Genomic DNA, 22,644 nt, shown 5'->3' with positions numbered 1-22,644 from the left:
AAGTAAAAAAAAAGTTAAAAACAGCAAAACAGAGTATCTTGCTTTTCAAGTGAACCGTGATTGATTTTCAAAGAACATTCTTAAGAATTTATTTTATTTACTAGCGATTCATTAAGAACATTAACACATTTCATCACAATATGTAAGCAAGGAAGTGGTAGCCAGGGAGTAACTGATGAAATCATAACCAAATTCCTTTTAACAAATGGGAGTTTTGTTCACTTTAATAGTTCCTAAAAGCATTTTTTAAAAGAAACAGATCTAAAATTATAATCAGAAAGCGCCCTCTAAATATCGAAGCTACAATTTATTCAGAGGCAGAAAGAAACAAGTTTTGACTGTATGACCTTTCTGGCAGAGAACCTTGCCGCTCCCTTTTGACACGGCCGTAGTTACGACTGCTCACAACAGCCTCCGAAAGACTACACTAGTGGAAATCTGCAACACACCAGATAAGTTTAAACTAAGAGTTTTAACAATTTACACAAGCACACAAATTATGCACCCCCGTAGGAGGGATGGAAATGGTACAAAACACAACATTTAGAATATTAACCTTGCCACCGAAGGTGCAACTTGATTTTAACTTCCAAGAAAAGTCTTACGGTGAAAGGGTGGCAACTTTATATACTAAAATGATCATTTAAATAGAAGCCCATGAAATGCAATCTTATATATAGTTCTACAAGGTTGGCCAAATTATAGTTAAGATGCTCTACAATACACAGATACCGCCTGTCAAGATCATAGGCAATAATATCAAAGTTTCCAAAGATAACAATATATTTCAGGTATTAGGCCTTACACTCCAAGCAATAAATTCGTTAACACACCAAATCCGACAAACATGACAAAGGCAGATACTAACGTACGGTAGATTGATAGGGAGATTACCGAACAACCCGAACTCCTGGTTGCTCTAACCCGCCCCTACTCCACAAAGGAAAAACAGACCACCCAATTTATAAACAACCACCTTCCCGCAGGTGGGCAAACGGAAAAGAATGCTGGGACGATCCCAAAGCATAATGGCAGGTGATCTCACCAAGAAAACAAGTAGAATTCAACAAGAGTAAATCAAACAACATATCACCAATCACTTAACTTCTAATAAACTGCTATTTCTCGAGAAGACCTGGCGCAGCACCCCCAAATCGCCCTCCCGAACCGTCCGCTGCCAGCCGCTTCGACGGACGCAGGAAGGCGCGCCAATCTCCCGCCTCACGGCGTCGCATCTCGCACCGACCAGACTGATGTCGTGGGTTGAATCCTGTTGTTCTTGTGTCGACCACGAAGTCACTACCCCTCGCTATACACCGCGGCCCACTGGACTCACGTGGGGACCTCACATGCGACGACGCTCAAGACGGACAAGTCATCTTGTGTCCCAGTGCGCGACCGACCAACCGATCGATCCAACCGCCAATGACCATTGCCTGCGCAAACTGGCGGCCTAACGCGCAGACTCAGATGCAGGAACTAAGCCCCGACCGGGCGACCACTCGCTGAGTTCTCTTACTGGCGGAGTGGAAAGATCCTCATTTTTACGGCTTTAAAGGTTGATCCGAACGACAGACAGACACTAACTGCCTAAGAAACGCGGACGAGGGATAGACTAGCAAGCTTTGGACGAGAACTGACCCATACTGACCGACTGGCGAGCTCATAGCGCCCCTTAAATGCACGTGAACAGGCAACCTTTCCCCTTTCCCACTAGAGGGAGACACCAAAGCTGCGATTGCCACAGCGGTGCCACCGCCAGAAACGGAGGGCGACTGCTTCGCACTACGCTGCGCGCTCTTCAAAACAGCAATTTTTACCACGGCTCATCAAGGTCACCACGATCGATCTCGAGTAGGTGAAACAACGTTTCACCCTTCATCTCACACATTCGTAGGACGTGTGTGGTTATTCCGATAACTGGAAATAGAGTTCACAGTGCTTACCACTTTCCTTTAGAGGCTGATAATGGATACCCGTGGTCTCGGGGTAGCGTCTTTGATTCATAATCAAAACGTTTTCAGTCCCGGGTTCGATCCATTCCACTGCCTAAATTTTGATAAATAATCAGCATTGGCGGCCGAAGACTTCCGGCATAAGAAGTAATCCTCATTCTGCCGACGGCCTTGTCAAAGAGGGCGAAGGAGCGGATAGAGGTTCAGGGCACTCTCTTCTCCTAGGGGTGGGAAATTGCCTCTAAAGGCGGAAGAATCAGCAATGATCAACGTCATGAGGATGCAGAAGGCAATGGAAACCACTGCATTAAAGACACGTAACGTGTATCCACAGGACATGTGGCCAGTAATTGAAGAAGTGTTATGATGATCTCTCCATTGGCAAAAGATTCCGGAATAGTCCCCCATTCGGATCTCCGGGAGGGGACTGCCAAGGGGGAGGTTACCATGAGAAAAAGATTGAATAATCAACGAAAGGATAACGTTCTACGAGTCGGGGCGTCGAATGTCAGAAGCTTGAACGCGGTAGGGAAACTAGAAAATCTGAAAAGGGAAATGCAAAGGCTCAATCTAGATATAGTAGGGGTCAGTGAAGTGAAGTGGAAGGAAGACAAGGATTTCTGGTCAGATGAGTATCGGGTAATATCAACAGCAGCAGAAAATGGTATAACAGGTGTAGGATTCGTTATGAATAGGAAGGTAGGGCAGAGGGTGTGTGACTGTGAACAGTTCAGTGACCGGGTTGTTCTAATCAGAATCGATAGCAGACCAACAGCAACAACGATAGTTCAGGTATACATGCCGACGTCGCAAGCTGAAGATGAAGAGATAGAGAAAGTGTATGAGGATATTGAAAGGGTAATGCAGTAAGTAAAGGGCGACGAACTTCCAATAGTCATGGGTGACTGGGATGCAGTTGTAGGGGAAGGAGTAGAAGAAAATGTTACAGGAGAATATGGGCTTGGGACAAGGAATGAAAGAGGAGAAAGACTAATTGAGTTCAGTAACAAGTTTCAGCTAGTAATAGCGAATACCCTGTTCAAGAATCACAAGAGGAGAGGGTATACTTGGAAAAGTCCGGAAGATATGGGAAGATTTCAATTAGATTACATCATGGTCAGACAGAGATTCCGAAATCAGATACTGGATTGTAAGGCGTACCCAGGAGCAGATATAGACTCAGATCACAATATAGTAGTGATGAAGAGTAGGCTGAAGTTCAAGACATTAGTCAGGAAGAATCAATACGCAAAGAAGTGGGATACGGAAGTTCTAAGGAATGACGAGATGCGTTTGAAGTTCTCTAATGCTATAGACACAGCAATAAGGAATAGCGCAGTAGGCAGTACAGTTGAAGAGGAATGGACATCTCTAAAAAGGGCCAACACAGAAGTTGGGAAGAAAAACATAGGTACAAAGAAGGTAGCAGCGAAGAAACCATGGGTAACGAAATACTGCAGTTGATTGATGAAAGGAGAAGTACAAACATGTTCCGGGAAAATCAGGAATACAGAAATAAAAGTCGCTGAGGAATGAAATAAGTAGGAAGAGCAGGGAAGCTAAGATGAAATGGCTGCAGGAAAAATGTGAATACATCGAAAAAGTTATGATTGTCGGAAGGACAGCATACAGGAAAGTCAAATAACCTTTGGTGACATTAAAAGCAACGGTGGTAACATTAAGAGTGCAACGGAAATTCCACTGCTAAATGCAGAGGAGAGAGCAGATAGGTGGAAAGAATACATTGAAAGCCTCTATGAGGGTGAAGATTTGTCTGATGTGATAGAAGAAGAAACAGGAGTCGATTTAGAAGAGATAGGGGATCCAGTATTGGAATCGGATTTTAAAAGAGCTTTGGAGGGCTTAGGTCAAATAAGGCAGAAGGGATAGATAACATTCCATCAGAATTTCTAAAATCATTGGGGGAAGTGGCAACAAAACAACTATTCACATTGGTGTGTAGAATATATGAGTCTGGCGATATACCATCTGACTTTCGGAAAAGCATCGTCCACATAATTCCGAAGACGGCAAGAGCTGACTAGTGCGAGAATTATCGCACAATCAGCTTAACAGCCCATGCATCGAAGCTGCTTACAAGAATAATATACAGAAGAATGGGGAAGAAAATTGAGAATGCGCTAGGTGACGCTCAGTTTGGCTTTAGGAAAAGTGAAGGGACGAGAGAGGCAATTCTGACGTTGCGGCTAATAATGGTAGCAAGGCTAAAGAAAAATCAAGACACTCTCATAGGATTTGTCGACCTGGAAAAAGCGTTCGACAATATAAAATGGTGCAAGCTGTTCGAGATTCTGAAAAAAGTAGGGGTAAGCTATAGGGAGAGACGGGTCATATATAATATGTACAACAACCAAGAGGGAATAATAAAAGAGGACGATCAAGAACGAAGTGCTCGTATTGAGAAGGGTGTAAGACAAGGCTGTAGCCTTTCGCCCCTACTCTTCAATCTGTACATCGAGGAAGCAATGATGGAAATAAAAAAAAAGGTTCAGGAGTGGAATTAAAATACAAGGTGAAAGGATATCAATGATACGATTCGCTGATGGCATTACTATCCAGAGTGAAAGTGAAGAAGAATTAAATGATCTGCTGAACGGAATGAACAGTCTAATGAGTACACAGTGTGGTTTGAGAGTAAATCGGAGAAAGGCGAAGAAACTTAACATCAGGATTGATGGTGACGAAGTCAATGAAGTTAAGGAATTCTGCTACCTAGGCAGTAAAATAACCAATGACGGATGAAGCAAGGAGGACATCAAAAGCAGACTCGCTATGGCAAAAATGGCATTTATGGCCAAGACAAGTCTACTAATATCAAATACCAGCCTTAATTTGAGGAAGAAATTTCTGAGGATGTACGTCTGTAGTACAGCATTGTATGGTAGTGAAATATGGACTGTGGGAAAACCGGAATAGAAGAGAATCGAAGCATTTGAGATGTGGTGCTATACACGAATGGTGAAAATTAGGTTGACTGATAAGGTAAGGAATGAGGAGGTTCTACGCAGAATCGGAGAGGAAAGGAATATGTGGAAAACACTGATAAGGAGAAGGGACAGGATGATAGGACATCTGCTAAGACATGAGGGAATGATTTCCATGCTACTAGAGGGAGCTGTAGAGGGCAAAAACTGTAGAGGAAGACAGTGATTGGAATACGTCAAGCAAATAATTGAGGACGTAGGTTGCAAGTGCTACTCTGAGATGAAGAGGTTAGCACAGGAAAGGAATTCGTGGCGGGCCGCATCAAACCAGTCAGTAGACTGTTGACAAAAAAAAAAAAAAATAGCTCATTCACATACAATAGGCGCTTTTTTAGTAGCAAAAGCTACAGTGTAACACTCGTCTCCAAACACAGGCGCCATAGTATACAGCCAACCTCAGGAGGTTAAAATGTAACGTACTTGATACACAGAATGGATTCTAACTTAGTAGAACGTAAACCATTCTCCTTCACCGGGCCAAAAACTGTCGAAGTGGTTCGGGCACTCTGCGACCAATCTGACGATCGATGTTATCCACGGCCTCTGGCGAAGGCGTCTGAGAGGTTTCGTTGGTCCCAGAGACAATGCAGCCTCACACGGAGTACTCCACGTACGTATCAGGAAACGGCAAACACTCACGGAGATCATAAACGTTATTGAAGTTCTCAAAGTCCAATGAAAAGCATTCAGGATGACGAGATGAGTAGTTGTTTCCACTTTGTTTTCGACCCCTGTCGGACAACCCAGTTGTTTTTAAGTAAAGCTTAGAGGATGAAATGATATTTTGTTGTGTACCTAATTTGTGATAGACAAAGGTATAATTTTGTAACATAAACAGTCTTTACTTATTGCTCAATACATTACTGCAGACGCCCAAAGTCATGTTCTTTTGATCATTGTAGGTTGTCGGAGTTCGAAGAATTGGAACAAAGTCCGAGGGAGTACGTGAGACAGTATCGGAGAAGATAAAAAACATGTAAATTGTAAACGTACAGAAATGATGTATTTGCGTCCTAGAACTCTTCTACATGAGGCATGCATCATTTCTAGGTGGAGGAAATAAGCTGGACGTCGATAATAAGGCGCTCACATCATCCTTTGACCCCATGGACGGTGAGAAACTGCGGCCCTTTTGTGGAACCGTACCTTCTTCTGAGAAGAATGACAATATTTCATTCATTACATTGCGTTTTATGTATAAGGCCATAAGGCTTTATTTATGCTTTTCCTCACGAAAGTCCTATCTCACAGTTTGGAACCACTTTTCAAAACACATCGCATATTTTTCGTTCTTTCTGCATGGCAATAAATGTGACCTTCAGTATATGACACGAAATAGTATGAAATTACTTCTGAATTGGAATTTTCACCTGCGGTTTGTGGACTGCTGAGCCCACTCTGGAGAATCGGTGACGACTATAGTTTCACGGAAAATGGACTTTCGGCTCCTTCCTTGGTGGTGTCCATTTTGCTGAAGGAATTAAATTTCTTTTATTAGCAATAATTATTTCAGATCAGCATAGGATGAGTCCATATTATCAGACTAAGTAATTGCATGGTAACTGACTACCAATTCCTTTGTTTAACATCTTCAGTGCCGATACATTTAAAAAAGTTGCATGACATGAATACTCTCATACGAACTGTACGTCGACAAGGTGCAATCTGGCTGAATCTAAACCCATGCTCTAGAGACCTAAGGTCTATTGTTATGGAGATAATTTAATTTTCCATTCATACCTTTGCAGATTAAGACCGGTCATTCATCTCATCCTGAGCTACTGTGGCTTAGGGCACACTGAACACTTCTACAAAACATAAATGATTTACTAATATAACGATCCACAGCTGTTTTTCTCTATTGCAGCTATCTGTAATGATTTATACTGGTATTACAAGCACGGGTTACACTCTGAGAGCGGGTGGTTACCGAAACTCATCATAACATTCTGTCAATAAATAGTCCCAAGGACGCTCACTAAGCACACACAGCTCTTCGAGAATCGTTGGAGTCAGCTGTTCTGCGTGAATATGCCTTTTGTAGACATCTCCGTCGTGTTAAACAGAGGACAGAGGTTACGTGGCTTAGCGTAACAGACACAAAGGGTCACGATGTCAATGAACACTCGGTTTCGGCTCTTTAACAGTATGAGAACGTTAGTATCGAACGTTGTCTTCTTTAACATTAGGGTGTACGGATGTGCCAAGCATCAATAAAAATGCCAACTGGGTCCGAAATCCCTGGGCCAGCAGGACAGAGCGGATGGAGTTATTTTTGTGGAAAAGGGGCCAAAATAAGTTACTGTCAGTTGCACTCAACATATAAACTTTATTTCTTAAAACAATCATACAAGAAAGAATCAAAAACTCTCAACGTTTTAACGAAAGACCTCCTTTGATTTAATTTAGATCGGTCGAAGGCCACATCGAAAATCCAAGGCACAAGGCCCAAACAAGGAATAGAGGTACAGGAATTCTTCTGGAGGTTTCACTCCTTAAGAAAATTTTTTTTATCTTCAATATAAATAGGCTGAAAGCCTTAGCTTAAATTATTCCCATAGAACTAGGCTGAAGGCCTCACATTAATCAAGAACAGTGTTATGGCTTAAGGCCGAGACAATTATTTTCAAGCTTTAATCTAAGTAGGCTGAAAACTTGGCTGAAGGCCGCATATCAGCAAAACAATTTAATGGCTTAAGGCCTAGAATGAAGAGTTTCCAATTTGAAAAAGGCTGAAGGCCTTATCTTAAAAAATTTCTTGTAAAACTCTGCTGAAGGCCTCATACTAAAGATTAACAAACTTATGACTTAAGGGCAAGACAAGGATTTTGACTTTTTAATTTAAGAGAGATTAAGAAGTCGGCTGAATGTCACACACCATGCAGAAACGAATTTTACGGCTTAAGGCCTAAAGAGAAGAGCTTCTAAATTTCAACTAAAATAGGCTAAAGGCTTTATCCTAAAATGCTTCACATAAAACTCTGCTGAAGGCCACATACGAAACGCAAACAATCTCACGGGTTAAAGCCCAGACAAAGAAATTTCCAATTTTTAATTTAAGCTGGAAAATTCAGCTGAAGGCCACATACAAACTAGAAAATATTTCTTAGAGCTTAAGGCCTAGACAAAATTTTTCAACTTTTGACTTGAAAGGCTGAAAACTCGGCTGAAGGTCATATACCAACTTGAAAAACATATATGGCTTAAGGCCTAGGAATGAGGAATTTTCAATTTTAATTTTGAAAGGCTGAAACTCGGCTGAAGGCTACATACCAAACACGAAACAACTTTTTTTCCGACTTAAGCCTAAGAAGAAAAGCCTTGCAATTTTAATAATCTAAAACTAGGTTGAAGGCCACACAGAGTATTTAAGACTAAAAAGGAAATCACTATGTAAAACACAAGGAGCGGTGCTCAGAAGGTTCCAAGGATCGGCCTTGGAAGGTAACACTAACGCACATTTAGGTGACACAGGCTGCCAGACCAACCTCTTAATCGGAAGGCAACCCAACTGAAAGCTAGCCAACGAACCAACCAACAAGATCAGTTCCGCTCCACCCGACCAGCAAAACGACAATATGCCAGTAGCACAACGTTCTTGATACTGGTGTCCAATCCAGCCAAGTCAGAATAAACACCCAAAACTAACAATAACACCTCACCTGTCGAACTACACGCCCTGCTGGACAGCATCAACAAAATGGTTCAAATGGCTCTGAGCACTATGGGACTTAACATCTATGGTCATCAGTCCCCTAGAACTTAGAATTACTTAAACCTAACTAACCTAAGGACAGCACACAACACCCAGTCATCACGAGGGAGAGAAAATCCCTGACCCCGCCGGGAATCGAACCCGGGAACCCGGGCGTGGGAAGCGAGAACGCTACCGCACGACCACGAGCCAGCATCAACACAACGAGGAAAATACACTACTGAAAACTACGTCAACGACCAGGGAAGGTCACCCAAACGTCAACGGCCACAAGGCAGAAGATACCGCTGGTACACTTTGTTAATGAAGGAATGAATTAAATTAAGTTAAACACGACACAGGAAGATGGCTGCAATTCTAGCCGACTTCAGTGCACACACGTTGTTGCTTGCGGGAATCTCCCAGAAAGTGACAACCAAGATCAAACGAAGAGATGTGATAGCAATTGAGGCTTGATAGTTGGTTAAGTGAGCATTCAACCTTAGTGTCCAGGATCGGTGGGTGATAAACTTCGTAATCCTCGCAAGAAGCACCTCACAACTCCAACCATGCGTGCACGCCGTTAGCGGGTCCAGCCTGATCACGCACCACGGAGACTTCCTTGCTGTTCTGCCCCAACCGACCAACTGCCACACACACCACAGCCAGAATAATATCCGCCACACCAAAGATGGTACAGCAGTACTAATATCGATGCACGCTGCTGCTGCCACTCACGGAGAGAAGATAGCAATGTTTTTATGTTTTTGCGGTAACCAATGAAGACATACGACACCACTGGATTGCAACCAATGATAAACAAACAAGGCATGACGCGAGCCAGTCACGACTCAGGGTCCTATAAACACAAACTAGTAAAAAAGCAAAACAGCCTTTTATTAACAACTTTTTATTTCAGTGGTGTAACGAAGACTGCACAAATGGTATGCGCCGAGTTTCGATTTACTATCTCGCATTTAATGCTCTGTTAACAATGGGGATCTCGCAATAGCCTAATAACCTTTATTTTTAGAGAAAACTTTCCTTTTGATTACTCCTCTAGTACCAAAAAGCAACAACAGAATAATGGGGACGAAACAGGGAAGGTCATTTTGGAATATGAACTGAACCCGAAGACTGGTCTGAACACTCAAGTGCTGTACTAGACATGATCCTAATGAAGGTGCTATGCCGATGCCGTCTTCCAACTTTTGAACTAGCTTAGCCATCGTGGAAAAGGGGGACATGCAGTTTACCATAAGCTCTGGAAAACAGCGTAACTTTGTATTAATCACAACAGTACATCATTTACGGTCCTTAAGAAAGCATTAGCTACTAGAAAAAATTTCTAGCACTGTTTCGGGATCGAAACCTGGATCTTAAAAATATGGTAATGGTACATGGTTATCGATTTCCAGTGTACGAATATTCTGTTGTTTCAGAATCAGACACTACATGAGTTTGCCCTGTTTCAGTTCACTTTTAGAATTATATGCTGTAATTGGACGCCACGGGCACCAGTACGGCAGCATGACGCTACGGGTATTCCTTAACTTTATAGTCCCAGAAAGACAACGTTGTCTTAGTAGGTAGTAGACAACCAGGAAGACCAACAGTTGTGATATTTATTTGTCTCAGACGTCATGTATCTTTTCAGCCCTACTCTAATCCGTTGTCAATGTGAAACGTATTGTGAGCATAATTTTATCTGCAGATATGTATGCGTGATGATGTGGATATACTGTCTTCCAAAATTTATTTTCGTTAACATTTACAAAAGGAAAGCCAAAACGTGAACGGTTTTCTCTCATAGCATTTCTACTTTACTGCTTCATTAATACTAAAATTTCTCATAACTCTCTATTGCTACCACTGCTACTTTTACTGTCGTTACGTCGTTGTGCTGAAATAATTGAACATGTTTGTGTAATCTGTACCGTTGATGCCACTTAAAACTTAATTACGAATGTGAGAATATTGAGTAGGTCTAACTGAATAAGAGAAATTTATAGTATTTCTAATAACATAATTTTGGAGACAGATCTGCCAAATGGAAAACTGAGTCAAACAACGTTTATCATAAGGCAGGCCCAAACCTCAAAATTACAATAATGAGCGGAGTGTAGCAATTTCTTATAAAAACACTACTGTAAGTTGAAGCTGTTCACATATAATATGACAAAAAGGCACAAATTGAATAGCCTTCCAGAAGAAGTGACAGTTTTAGCCTCAGAAAACTAAAATTATGCAGTGCGTGATAAATCTTAAAGTGAGACTCGTTGGCTATTAGTTTATACAGATGTAACTATCGAAGACGAGGACAGACATTTCATACTGAACTTCATTTCACTCTATGGTACTGCTTTCTTTTTGCCTAATAGCAATAACTCTAAAAATAGAGAAGACAGTAATACCAGAAATTTTCTTCAAATTGATTAAAATTATAAATATTTTGCAGAAACGAAATTATTTCTGAGGCACCAGCGAATCCAGACTAAACGAGTTTAGCATGCTACAGCAACATGGAATTTCTGAGGGTTAATGTGCAAAACGCTAGACAATTTTTGTCACCGTATTAATCGTTAAGAAGCACTGATGTAAGTATGATTAATGTTTAAGAATGCCTGTTCCTTGTCATATCAATTATAACTTTTCAATAACTGTACACTGCATATCAAAGTGCACTTAGACGATTGTAAGATGTGAACAATGAGAGTTCTTTAAAGTCTGTTGCATTTACTAATGTACATGAATTCATATAACAGACTGAGATAATAAATCTGTCATTGTTTCGATTCCACAATGAGTAGAAGATACTGAGATGATGTTTTGAGCTAATTAAATCGTAAATAAAATTATGATCTATTTGCTTTATTGGTGTGGGTTTATTTACTAGATTTCGCAAATACCGCTGTTCCAATACAGTGAGGAATGACAACAACGTAATTTAAAAGTATTACGTTTTAGTACAAATTTTCAGATGAGTAATAATTTAAAAACGAATGTTGATTCGTGATTATAGAAATGCGTCAACACAGTCATGGCAAATGTAGAAATATTTTTATAGAGAGTAATTATGCAGTATTATATATTTGATAGCAGACATAAATTGACATTGCCTTAACTGAATTACTTAGTTCATGAGTATTATCCTTTCGTGTTCTTGTATATGTTTCTTTAACAGAAATGTCATCTTTATAGGAATTTTGCCGTAGACGAGAATATAACTAGAGATTCTGTGACACAATACGTACGAAATTTCTCATCTGAAAGTATAAACGGAGAATGAAGCACATGAACTGTCAGTCTTTGGGTAAATACAGTGTTACATCAGATTATTCAGTACATATATATATATATATATATATATATATATATATATATATATATATATATATATATATATATAGTGTGTGTCTGTGTCTGTGTCTGATTGGACTTACTGTAAAATATAGGTTCGCTGTACAGCTCTGTGGTTTGAAACCAAGAAATTCCGAAAATGTATTAGGATTTTCCATATATAATTGTGGACATCAATCCAAGCAGCTATTCTCCCTCACTTCATGGAAGTGGACACATCATGCAGTAAATAAAATTCAAATTGTGTCATAGTGTTCTTCAGTACAGTGATAGAAAGTGCAGGAGGATTAATCCTCAATCCTTAGCCATGGGAAATCCGTCCTCTAAAACTGTGGTAGGATTAGGAATAACCAACATTATGGCAAGGATGTAATTATTTAGTTATTCGTAATAAATGACATGTGCACATTACATCATGGATAAACCTATCAGTACGAAATGATTAAATGTTCCTTTCCATATGTGGTACAACTCATCCATCTGAGGGGCTTCTGATATATCTAGGGACCTGTTAAAAGTTAACAAACTGTGCATGCTGAGTAGGTCCGTAATTCTAGACAAAGTACTGTATGTACAACTGCTGTTTGCCTAATGTTCGGAATGGGAAGCATCCCTTGTTAGACTGTGGCTGTAACTGATATAGTAAATTATGAAGACTTATTTAATATGTTGCTAACATACTCGTTATTCACAGATTTTCGACGTCTCCAGGAAGACAGGGAATTCTAAATATTGACAGATCTCAAGATGTTAACATCTGTCTTTAAACAGCACCCAGAGAACCAATACCTAAGCAGCTGTGTTATTTGGAATTTGTCAGTCACATCACCACAGATATTCGATACCTTTCTCAAGGAGGCAACATTCCAGCCGATAGATGTTCTAGAGTTGCAGGTATTTAAAAAATATTTGTGTTTAAGTGAATTAACGCGGATCAGAATTGATCACGAAACAGGCGCACCTTCAAGTCTCAGTGGTGAATTTAATGTACACAACAGATTTACTAATTTTAAAATTCGTCAGAACAGAAATGAGTTGCAACCGAGCCAGCCATAATTAGGTGAGAGTGCAATGCATTGCAGTGTAGGACATGGTTAACTGACGTTGTGAAGCGGAGCCAGCTGGGCGCGGTATAGCAACAGATCACGCTGCAACACACTAGCGGAAGGACCGAAGCCTTTCCTCACTTGCTACCATGGAAGTGTTTAGAGTACGTGCCTTAAGCTCTGTACGAACATAGTCTGGAGGTTATAAGTACTCAGCCATTCATGTACTAATATATTCCCGTCTCACTAGCAAAGCCTACACCAAGGGCCTGTGACATGCGGAGCGACATCCCAGAATGCAGTACGGGATCCACTACTCATCCATGGGGCAGGGAATATGTCATAAGAGAGCCACCATAGGAGCAGAGGGCCGCCAGCTCACTGGAGGTAGGTCCATCATCAGCTGCGTCACAGTGCTGCCATCACAGTCACATTTGGAAACATCGCTGAAGCGGCATTTAAGTGCTGCCATGCATCAGCAGCGTCAGATATCTATTGTCTTCAACGAGAGGCAACTGGATGCCTCCACCAACACGTTCCTGATATATTACTGCTGAGGCCTAAAATAAAGAAATGAATTGAATAAATCTTCTATAGTACTGACATCTCATTTGACTCTCTGCAGGTGACAATCCAAGGGTCATTTGACACTGAATGCCACTGTCTGTGATGTCTCCGGCTACAGCTGTGATGTCAGTGTGGCGCCACAGCTGACGAGGGCTATGAACTTCCCTCAGCAAGGAGACGGCTCCCTTGTGACTCAGGGCAGGCGGCCCTGTCGCTTGATCGAACAGTGGACCCCATACTGCGTTATGGGATGTCATTCCAGGTGTCATGACTTCATCGTGGAATGGAGATGAAAATCATTTAATATACAAAGGGCTGAGTACTTACACAATGAAGACTATGTTCATTAACACTATCACCTAGCTGTGGCTGGTTCTGTTGCAACTCACATCCACTCTGTCATATTTTCTAACCAAATACAGTCGATATGCTACAGGTCCATGCATGATGTAAGGTGACTGCTCACGCTAGTGGACTGATGCTATTACTATACTATGTGTAGCGTTAACTTTATAGTCCAGAGTGTTGGAGGATTACAGTCCTTTGTTCATTATTTGCATATCATTCATGAATTTTATATTTTCTAAAAATTTCCCGATTTCGAGCTTGAGGACAGTTTGCATGGGTCACATCGTGCTTGTAACAGTTCATTATATCAGTATGTTGAACTTACAAGGCACAAAAACCACTGATATAGAGACTTGATAAAATTATTTCTCATAATGTGGTGAGACGTCTGTCCTACATTTTCGTATTATAGTTTTATGTATGGAAAAATCAAATTTGTTTTCAGTATGATTTTGGCTATCATTATGACTGTCAAACAAGCCCATTCAGTAACTACTGAATTTTCATGACAGGAAGGACACTGTGGTTTACAAATTATTACAGTATATAAATCACATGTATTGCTGGGTAATGCAAATCGAAACATTAGGAAACTGCAGAGAAACGTTACGGAAGTAAATCTTCTCTGTTTACAGAGCTTCTCAGAATATAGTTTTGGAAATTACTATTGCAGTTTCCTTTGTCCTACATTTTTAAGCCATGTTCCTTGCATGTTGCGTTCACCATGATTGATAACTTACTACAAACAGATTACTGGTTGCAATTTTCCACAAAATTGCCGTGAAATTTTTCAGAGTAAAACGTGACCTGTTTCTTTAGTTACATTATGATGGTAATTTTAACGTAATTAGACATTTCTTCATTGCAGGAACTTGAAATTTCTTCCGATTTCGGTTATCCCTCCTTCTTTCAATTTGAACACACCTCAGTTGTCCTGTTGATCTTGTTTTGTATAATATCCTACTGATAAAATGCAATGACTTACTCTATATACTGCAAACATATGAGTAACAAATTATTTCAGCAAATAGTTGAAGAACAATAGTAGAGACTCTGCCTATTACCTACAAAAATTAGAATCTTAGTTTCATAAATTGTTATTTCAGTAGAGATATTGAAAGCTGTTTCTTGTAAGTATCTTGTTAACAGCAGCATAACTTGAAAAGTTTATGTACTAAAAATCAGTAAAACAAAAGTTTAGGTAAAAACATTAATAAACGCGGAAAACTGGTTATAAGGACAAAACTGAATTTTCAAATTCTTCATAGTTTTAAGAACTTGGTACAATTTTCCCAATGTAATGCTTTTTAAAACAGTAAAAGTACTAGATGGATTTTAAGCTAAGCCTGGAGAATCTTAATCTCTTACCTTCCTTTTCTTAGATTCAACATGTCTTCAGCTACGAGCTCTTTAGCTGTTAATTATTATCAGAATCCCACCTCAGTGAGACAAGGCGTTTCCGCTGCCTTGTTGCCAGGAGGATCTAAATGTTTGATGCATAACTACGGGAAATTTAATTTAATCTGGCTTCACCTGCATATGGATTCAACTTCTTGCTCTTAGGTAACCAATGCACAAGGTAAGTTATATCTCTACATAAACATTTCACTTTATTACTTTTGGAGATCCTACATCATACGTTATGACATATTTAGTCTGCTGCACTATTTGCATATTTCAACTTTACTACTGGACGTAATCTATACAAATAAGATCACTATAATCAGTTATCCTTCCATGCAACTGATCGTCACGGATATTAATCAAACTGAATTGTGATATGAGAAGGGCTTTATGCAGATCCTTTCATGCTACCGATATTTTAAGTATGAAATGTTGTTTTATCTTGACATCTTTTGGCACAGCCGGATGTTTCTTGAAGCTATATAATGTCTCGAATGCGTGGAGCGTAACATGAGCCATCTTTCAAAGCGCTGCTTAGATAGAAAGCACAAATCTGCAAGGCATGAAAGTCAAAGAAGTTTCGAATGCATCTAGTGACAGACGCTGAACATCGGTAAACTACAGGCTTAGATTGTCAGTCAGGTTTCGGCAAATGAATGTATAATGGCTACCTGGAAAACAAAATAAAACACGGGATATGCCTTTCTCCTGTGAGACGTATCACAAAAACGAATCCCATGTGATGCTTGAAACTTGAGTGTCCCGTGACTACTCTACCCACTGATCCATTAACGGGGACTTTGAGACAAATCGCTTGATACGGGCAAATCTTCAGGTCCAGATAGTATACCGATTAGGTTCCTTTCAGATTACGCTGATACAATAGCTCCCAACTTAGCAATCATATACAATCGCTCGCTCACCGATAGATCTGTACCTACAGATTGGAAAATTACGCAGGTCGCACCAGTGTTTAAGACGGGTAGTAGGAGTAAACCATCAAACCACAGACCTATATTATTGACGTCGGTTTGCAGTAGGGTTTTGGAGCATATATTGTATTCAAACATTATGAATCACCTCGAAGGGAACGATCTATTGATACGTAATCACCATGGTTTCAGAAAACATCGTTCTTGTGCAACGCAGCTAGCTCTTTATTCGCACGAAGTAATGGCCGCTATCGACAAGGGATCTCAGGTTGATTCCGTGTTTCTGGATTTCCGGAAAGCTTTTGACACCGTTCCTCACAAGCGACTTCTAATCAAGCTGCGCGCCTATGGGGTATCGTCGCAGTTGTGCGACTGGATTTGTGATTTCCTGTCAGGAAGGTCGCAGTTCGTATTAACAGACGGCAAATCATCGGGTAAAATTGAAGTGATATCAGGTGTTCCCCAGGGAAGCGTCCTGGGACCTCTGCTGTTCCTGATCTATATAAATGACCTGGGTGACAATCTGAGCAGTTCTCTTAGGTTGTTCGCAGATGATGCTGGAATTTACCGTCTAGTAAGGTCATCCGAAGACCAGTATCAGTTGCAAAGCGATTTAGAAAAGATTGCTATAAGGTGTGGCAGGTGGCAGTTGATGCTAAATAACGAAAAGTGTGAGGTGATCCACATGAGTTCCAAAAGAAATCCGTTGGAATTCGATTACTCGATAGATAGTACAATTCTCAATGCTGCCAATTCAACTAACTTCCTGGGTGTTAAAATTACGAACAACTTCAGTTGGAAAGACCACATAGATAATATTGTGGGGAAGGCGAGCCAAAGGTTGCGTTTCATTGGCAGGACACTTAGAAGATGCAACAAGTCCATGAAAGAGACAGGTTACACTACACTCGTTCGTCCCGTGTTAGAATATTGCTGCGCGGTGTGGGATCCTTACCAGGTGGGATTGACGGAGGACATCGAAAGGGTGCAAAAAAGGGCAGCTCGTTTTGTATTATCACACAATAGGGGAGAGAGTGTGGCAGATATGATACGCGAGTTGGGATGGAAGTCATTAAAGCAAAGAAATTTTTCGTCGCGGCGTGATCTATTTACGAAAATTCAGTCACCAACTTTCTCTTCCGAATGCGAAAATATTTTGTTGAGCCCAACCTACATAGGTAGGAATGATCATCAAAATAAAATAAGAGAAATCAGAGCTCGAACAGAAAGGTTTAGGTGTTCGTCTTTCCCGCGTGCTGTTCGGGAGTCGAATAGTAGAGAGATAGTATGATTGCGTTTCGATGAACCTTCTGCCAAGCACTTAAATGTGAATTGCAGAATAATCATGTAGATGTAGACGTAGATGTTGTTTGCGGGATGGCTTTGGTTGGTTTGACTCATCACAAATTTGTCAGCAACGGCTCTTTGGAATAAGAGTAGGCGGTCATTCCTTTCTTCGAACCGCCGCTGTAATGTGGTCTTGACTGAGACAAAGATAACAGCGAATTCTCCAGCTTAGGATCGTCAGGTACGCTGGAACGTTCTTTAATTTTTACAGTCTTGTGGCCAACTACGCTATGTTGGCTAAAACAGCAGAGTCTTCACGATACGTGTGGTCTTGTGTTACGAATGACCTTGATTGGAGTTAACGCTGAGAGTGGCTGCGGCAGGAGTTAATGTGCCTTAATGACCAAATGTGTTAGTGAATGGCGTGTCCTTAGGTATTTATTATGAGCAGTGAGTGCACAGTTGAATTCTTCCCCTAAATATTCCTTTAAGCATAGTACATCTCCTTCCGACAGTTTCTTCCTGTTCACGTGGATTATCCAACGCTGGTAAACGTCTGCGAGAAAAGTGCATAAGGCTTTCGGGTGGAAACTTTGACATAGGCATTTATATACTCACCCCAGGATTTCAGAGTTTGGCTGTCTTTATTGCATTCTATGAATGCCACATTATGAATTTCAGAAGATTCAACTGGAATGGGTCGCAGTTACCTGAAGTCTAAGTAGTCTATTTCGACCTGGCTTTGCGGTTGCGGTCTCCGTACCTTGCCTGAAGAATACGCTTTGTGTCTTTGTAAGCAGAAGCAGTCACTGGTATGCCATTGGCCACCTGTTTTGGCTCACTCACGAGATTTTATCTTAGGAATACGTGTTTATTACCAGTAGGCGTGGAAGTATTCTATCGACACAGCTTTCAAATTGTTCCCCAAATATGGGCCATGTCTTAATTTCTCAAGAGAATGGTTCGAGTTTAGGAGACGGCAGATTAACTGACGCAGCGATATGAACCACAGACGATTCTGTATTTTTGAAAATTGAATGTCTTTCGCCTTGACGAGATACTCGTCCGAGGGATGATTGTGTACAGCTTCGTCAAGCTTTGAGAGAAGTGATAACTTTTCTTCCTAGCTTTCCCTGCGGTATTTAATGTAATGTACTGGTGTTTCATCTGACAACTTCACAACCACGGATACTAGACGCGTGACGCGACTTCTGGGACGAGATAGTAATCTTCTAAAACCTTGAAACCCTTAAAGAGGTATACTTGTTCTTAGTTTCCAAACAATACCCTATGCGCGCTGTCAAAACGTTTCAACTGTTTGACCTTAGCAAAGACTGACTGCGTGAAGGGATGCCAGAGGCTACCGTGTGCGAAAATTGACGACAAATTTTATATTAAACACGCACAATGATATGACCTTTTACGGCTGGATAATGCACTTTCTAAAACTTAAATAACGGCGACAGCAGGTTCAGTAGATCGTGATTATTTTCCCCTCAACCGCAAGCGCAGTGGGCAGTGTCAGTCCTAATCTACAGCGCGCAGTTGCATAATACATTTGCAATGTTGTAGCACCTCCGTCTTCCGTCAGTGACAAGAAGGGGGGAGTGTATCGTCCAATAACAGCCCTCAAGTTCCCAGTTCCCGTTTTTCGGCACCAGAAAATGTCACTGCCGAGTTCAGAAAACAAAGAAGTACAAGCCATCACTTAACTGAATATTTACTTACATAACAACTATAACAACAAGACAGTCAATGATATTATATAAACATAGCTACAAGGATGATGTGCTGAAGACAAAGGTGTACAGCGTTTCTGATCTTTCATACAGATGACACAGATCTGTTACATTCTCGAAAAGTAGATCGGTTAACATTTATCGCAAAGTCACTGCTGTAGTTCGACGGACATGTAAGTCGATGGAATGGAGAAACTGTTGCAGTAAATATGTTTTCATACGTTTCTTAGGTTACAGACCTCATGGCGTTCAATTTCTCGAAATTTCTTCTGTTTACATTCATTTAACTGTTATCAGTATGCCGTGACAATCAATTTAACAAAGTGCCAGTTTAGAGAACAGAGCTTCTCCCATCGCTGCCACTGGAATTACCTTTATCGATACTTAATCGACTCAAAGCTTTGGTTGTAACTTAACCCAAAGAATGAACAGTCATCATGGTGTCACAGTGGCACATGGTGGTTGAATTGTCTTCCTGGTTAACAGCATCAGAAGCAATTTTATTGCATCATTACAGTTACAAACCTTCGCGGGGAAAGAATCCAACAGACTGTTATTTACAGCCCAACATAAACATTTTATTTCATCCCCGTACTGTCGCAGCTTGGGTAGAGGCAACGAACAGGCAGGAACTGGCAGAATCCTGCTTTACAGTTGTGCTGGAGATTTCATTCGCCCTCTCCTTGCCTACATGTAGCTCTCTTTGGGACTGACTCTGCACTAGGTTCGCTACGGCGTGTACTACGTTCGCTCCGGAGGACCATGGGCACCGGTATCTCCAGATCACTGCTGCCACCAATTTTATCACCGGACGCTAAAGAATAGTCTGTAGTAAAACAAATGAATCTCGTAGCTGACAGTTCTCACGAATTAGAGTAAAGTGAAACATAGAAACAAAATGGTTCAAATGGCTCTGAGCACTATGGGACTTAACTTCTGAGGTCATCAGTCCCCTAGAACTTAGAACTACTTGAACCTAACTAACCTTAGGACATCACACACATCCATGCCCGAGACAGGATTCGAACCTGCGACCGTAGCGGTCGCGCGGTTCCAGACTGTAGCGCCTAGAACCGCTCGGCCACCCTGGCCGGCTAGAAACAAAAGTGTAAGCCATTTTTGTCCACAGTTGCTAGGGTAATCTATCATGACAGGACAGAATGTGTCTTACCTGCAAGGTAAGATATTTTGAGAGTGACATTTATTCTCTGAACAGTGTAACGCTAGTAATGATAATAAATATAATAAAACAATACTTAAAAAGTCAAAAATTCAATTTTATTTCTGGCGTTAACCTTTTTTTGCAAATGATGGAAAGTTAACCATACTAAATTTGGCAGTTACACTATGCAACATGATATTTAATGTTTGCATAATTTTCGCTGTTCCTGAAATTCGATTTATGCTGATTTCAAATCTGTCACTATTTTCTTTCTATCAGATAAAGTTCTCTTCTCAAATCAAATAAACCCACTTTACATTTAAACCTAAGTTCCATATAGAAAAATTTTACTATAGGTAAGGACTTTCATTGTAGTTAGATTAAATTGGAGGTCACACTTCTCACCCCAAACTCGTTGTTATGCAGGAAGTTTTGGTTGATTTTTGACATGATGTAGTTATGTGAGGTTAAATTTTTGCTGTTAAATTTCGTTTTGCAGTATGTTAGAACTGAGTTCCCACAAGTATTTGAATAGCTCAACTGTATTTTGTCATGCATATAGTAGCTACGAAATTGCTAAGAAAAGACAAGCCACTACCAGATTCGTGTAAAATGTGTACTAATAATACTTTGGTGTAAGACTTAATGACCAACTCAAAAGCTGGACACTGCGCAGGTTAAGACGTACAGCGTCTGTCGAAGGACTCTGACTGTGAAGAAATGAGAAGAGCAAACCAACGACTTTTTCGGTTACCCTGGTTCGGAGAAAGCCGCAAAATCTTGTATATGGTTATTATTTTCGTATGGTTAGCATTAAAGGTAAAAAGGAAATAAATATAAAGAATGTAAAATATTCGAACGTTTCTTCGACCTTACGACGTGCTACACTTAATGAAGAAAGAAACAAATCTTTCCCTGTTCTAATTCCACATATCACTTTTCAAGATTTATAACGGAGAACAGCTTAGCAATGACTGTGACGATTATAAGATTCTACATCAGAATTATCGCAGCAAAACTATCTGAAGTGTTCAACATTGAATTTAATCTGACAAAAGAAGCCACCAAATTGCCTGGGTTAGGGGTGAAAGCAAGCCATCTTCTACTACCCGTAATATCATTTTCATTTTCTTGGTACCGGAACAGAAAAATGGAACTTACGTAATCCTTTAGGAAAAGAAGGCCGTATGGTTTCTGCTGCGATATTGAGGGTTTACTGAAACTCTTTGACGTCACTTACAACCCAAGTCAGAGGAGGTTGGCTATAGACTCGTCAAAACGTAGCCTAAAAAATGTTCTGTTCCATAGAATGTTATTGCAGTTGACGCGGCTTCAAAGTCGAGAAGATTTTATGCAATCATTACGCCACGATAGACTCCGAGGACACATGTAGTTATCCATAACAGAAATTTGTTTGGCTTAGTACCTGTTGACTATTTCATACACCGTAAGGAGACGTATGAAAACTTCAAACATGTGCTAAATAACATTTTTAGACAGTATGTAGGGATTTGAAAGTCTTTTGACAAGCTACATGGTCAACAATACGGCTGCTCAGTAATAGCCATGTTTCATTAAGTGTGAGTGGAATAGCAGAGCTAAATACAAGCATTGGAAGTAACCAACTAGCCCAAAAGGAAAACTCTCCAACTGGGCTTACGAAACGTGATATTGTTAACTCCTCTTCACATCAAGCTGGGATTAGTGAAACAGTTTACTAAAGTATTTCCAAATATGGTAATTGTTTCCTGCACTTTGTAACACTATTTCCAAAAGTATCTTTTGATAAAGTGAAAGGATGGATCGTTGAGGGGGTAAGGGGGGGGGGCGGGAGGAGAGTGGTGGCACGCAGAGAAGATTCGAAAGTTATTGAAGGATAATTTGTTTGAAAGTACAATGAATCCAGTGGGAAGAAAGCTTGGGTTTCTGTTAAGCAGTAATGGTCAATTACGTGGGCAACTACAAACATCCAAATTACAAAAACATGGTTAGAACAAGCCAGTCAATATAATGAAATTAGACTGTTACATGACTGTGAAGCTTCTTTTTCTACACCGACGTACTGATTGTTTCCCTGCAAACTTTGATGTTAGGAAGGAACAAGGAGAACATTCTACTAGGTCACTGATAAAGACACGTGGCACC

General features: G+C 40.5%; 1 long non-coding RNA gene across 4 annotated transcripts in view; it reads left to right on the top strand.

The window, feature by feature from the left end:
- The window catches only part of LOC124799232, a 188,468-nt gene that overhangs the window by 9,264 nt on the left and 156,560 nt on the right, over positions 1–22,644 (top strand). For all 4 annotated transcript variants that reach the window (XR_007016990.1, XR_007016991.1, XR_007016989.1 and 1 more), the window contains exons 2-3: positions 12,709–12,908; positions 15,358–15,554. This is a non-coding gene — a long non-coding RNA (uncharacterized LOC124799232). The remainder of the gene's footprint in view (positions 1–12,708; positions 12,909–15,357; positions 15,555–22,644) is intronic.

This window comes from Schistocerca piceifrons, chromosome 5 (assembly GCF_021461385.2).
Source record: "Schistocerca piceifrons isolate TAMUIC-IGC-003096 chromosome 5, iqSchPice1.1, whole genome shotgun sequence".
In the NCBI taxonomy this organism is placed as follows: Eukaryota; Metazoa; Arthropoda; class Insecta; order Orthoptera; family Acrididae; genus Schistocerca; species Schistocerca piceifrons.
This window is presented reverse-complemented; position numbering and strand designations above follow the sequence as displayed.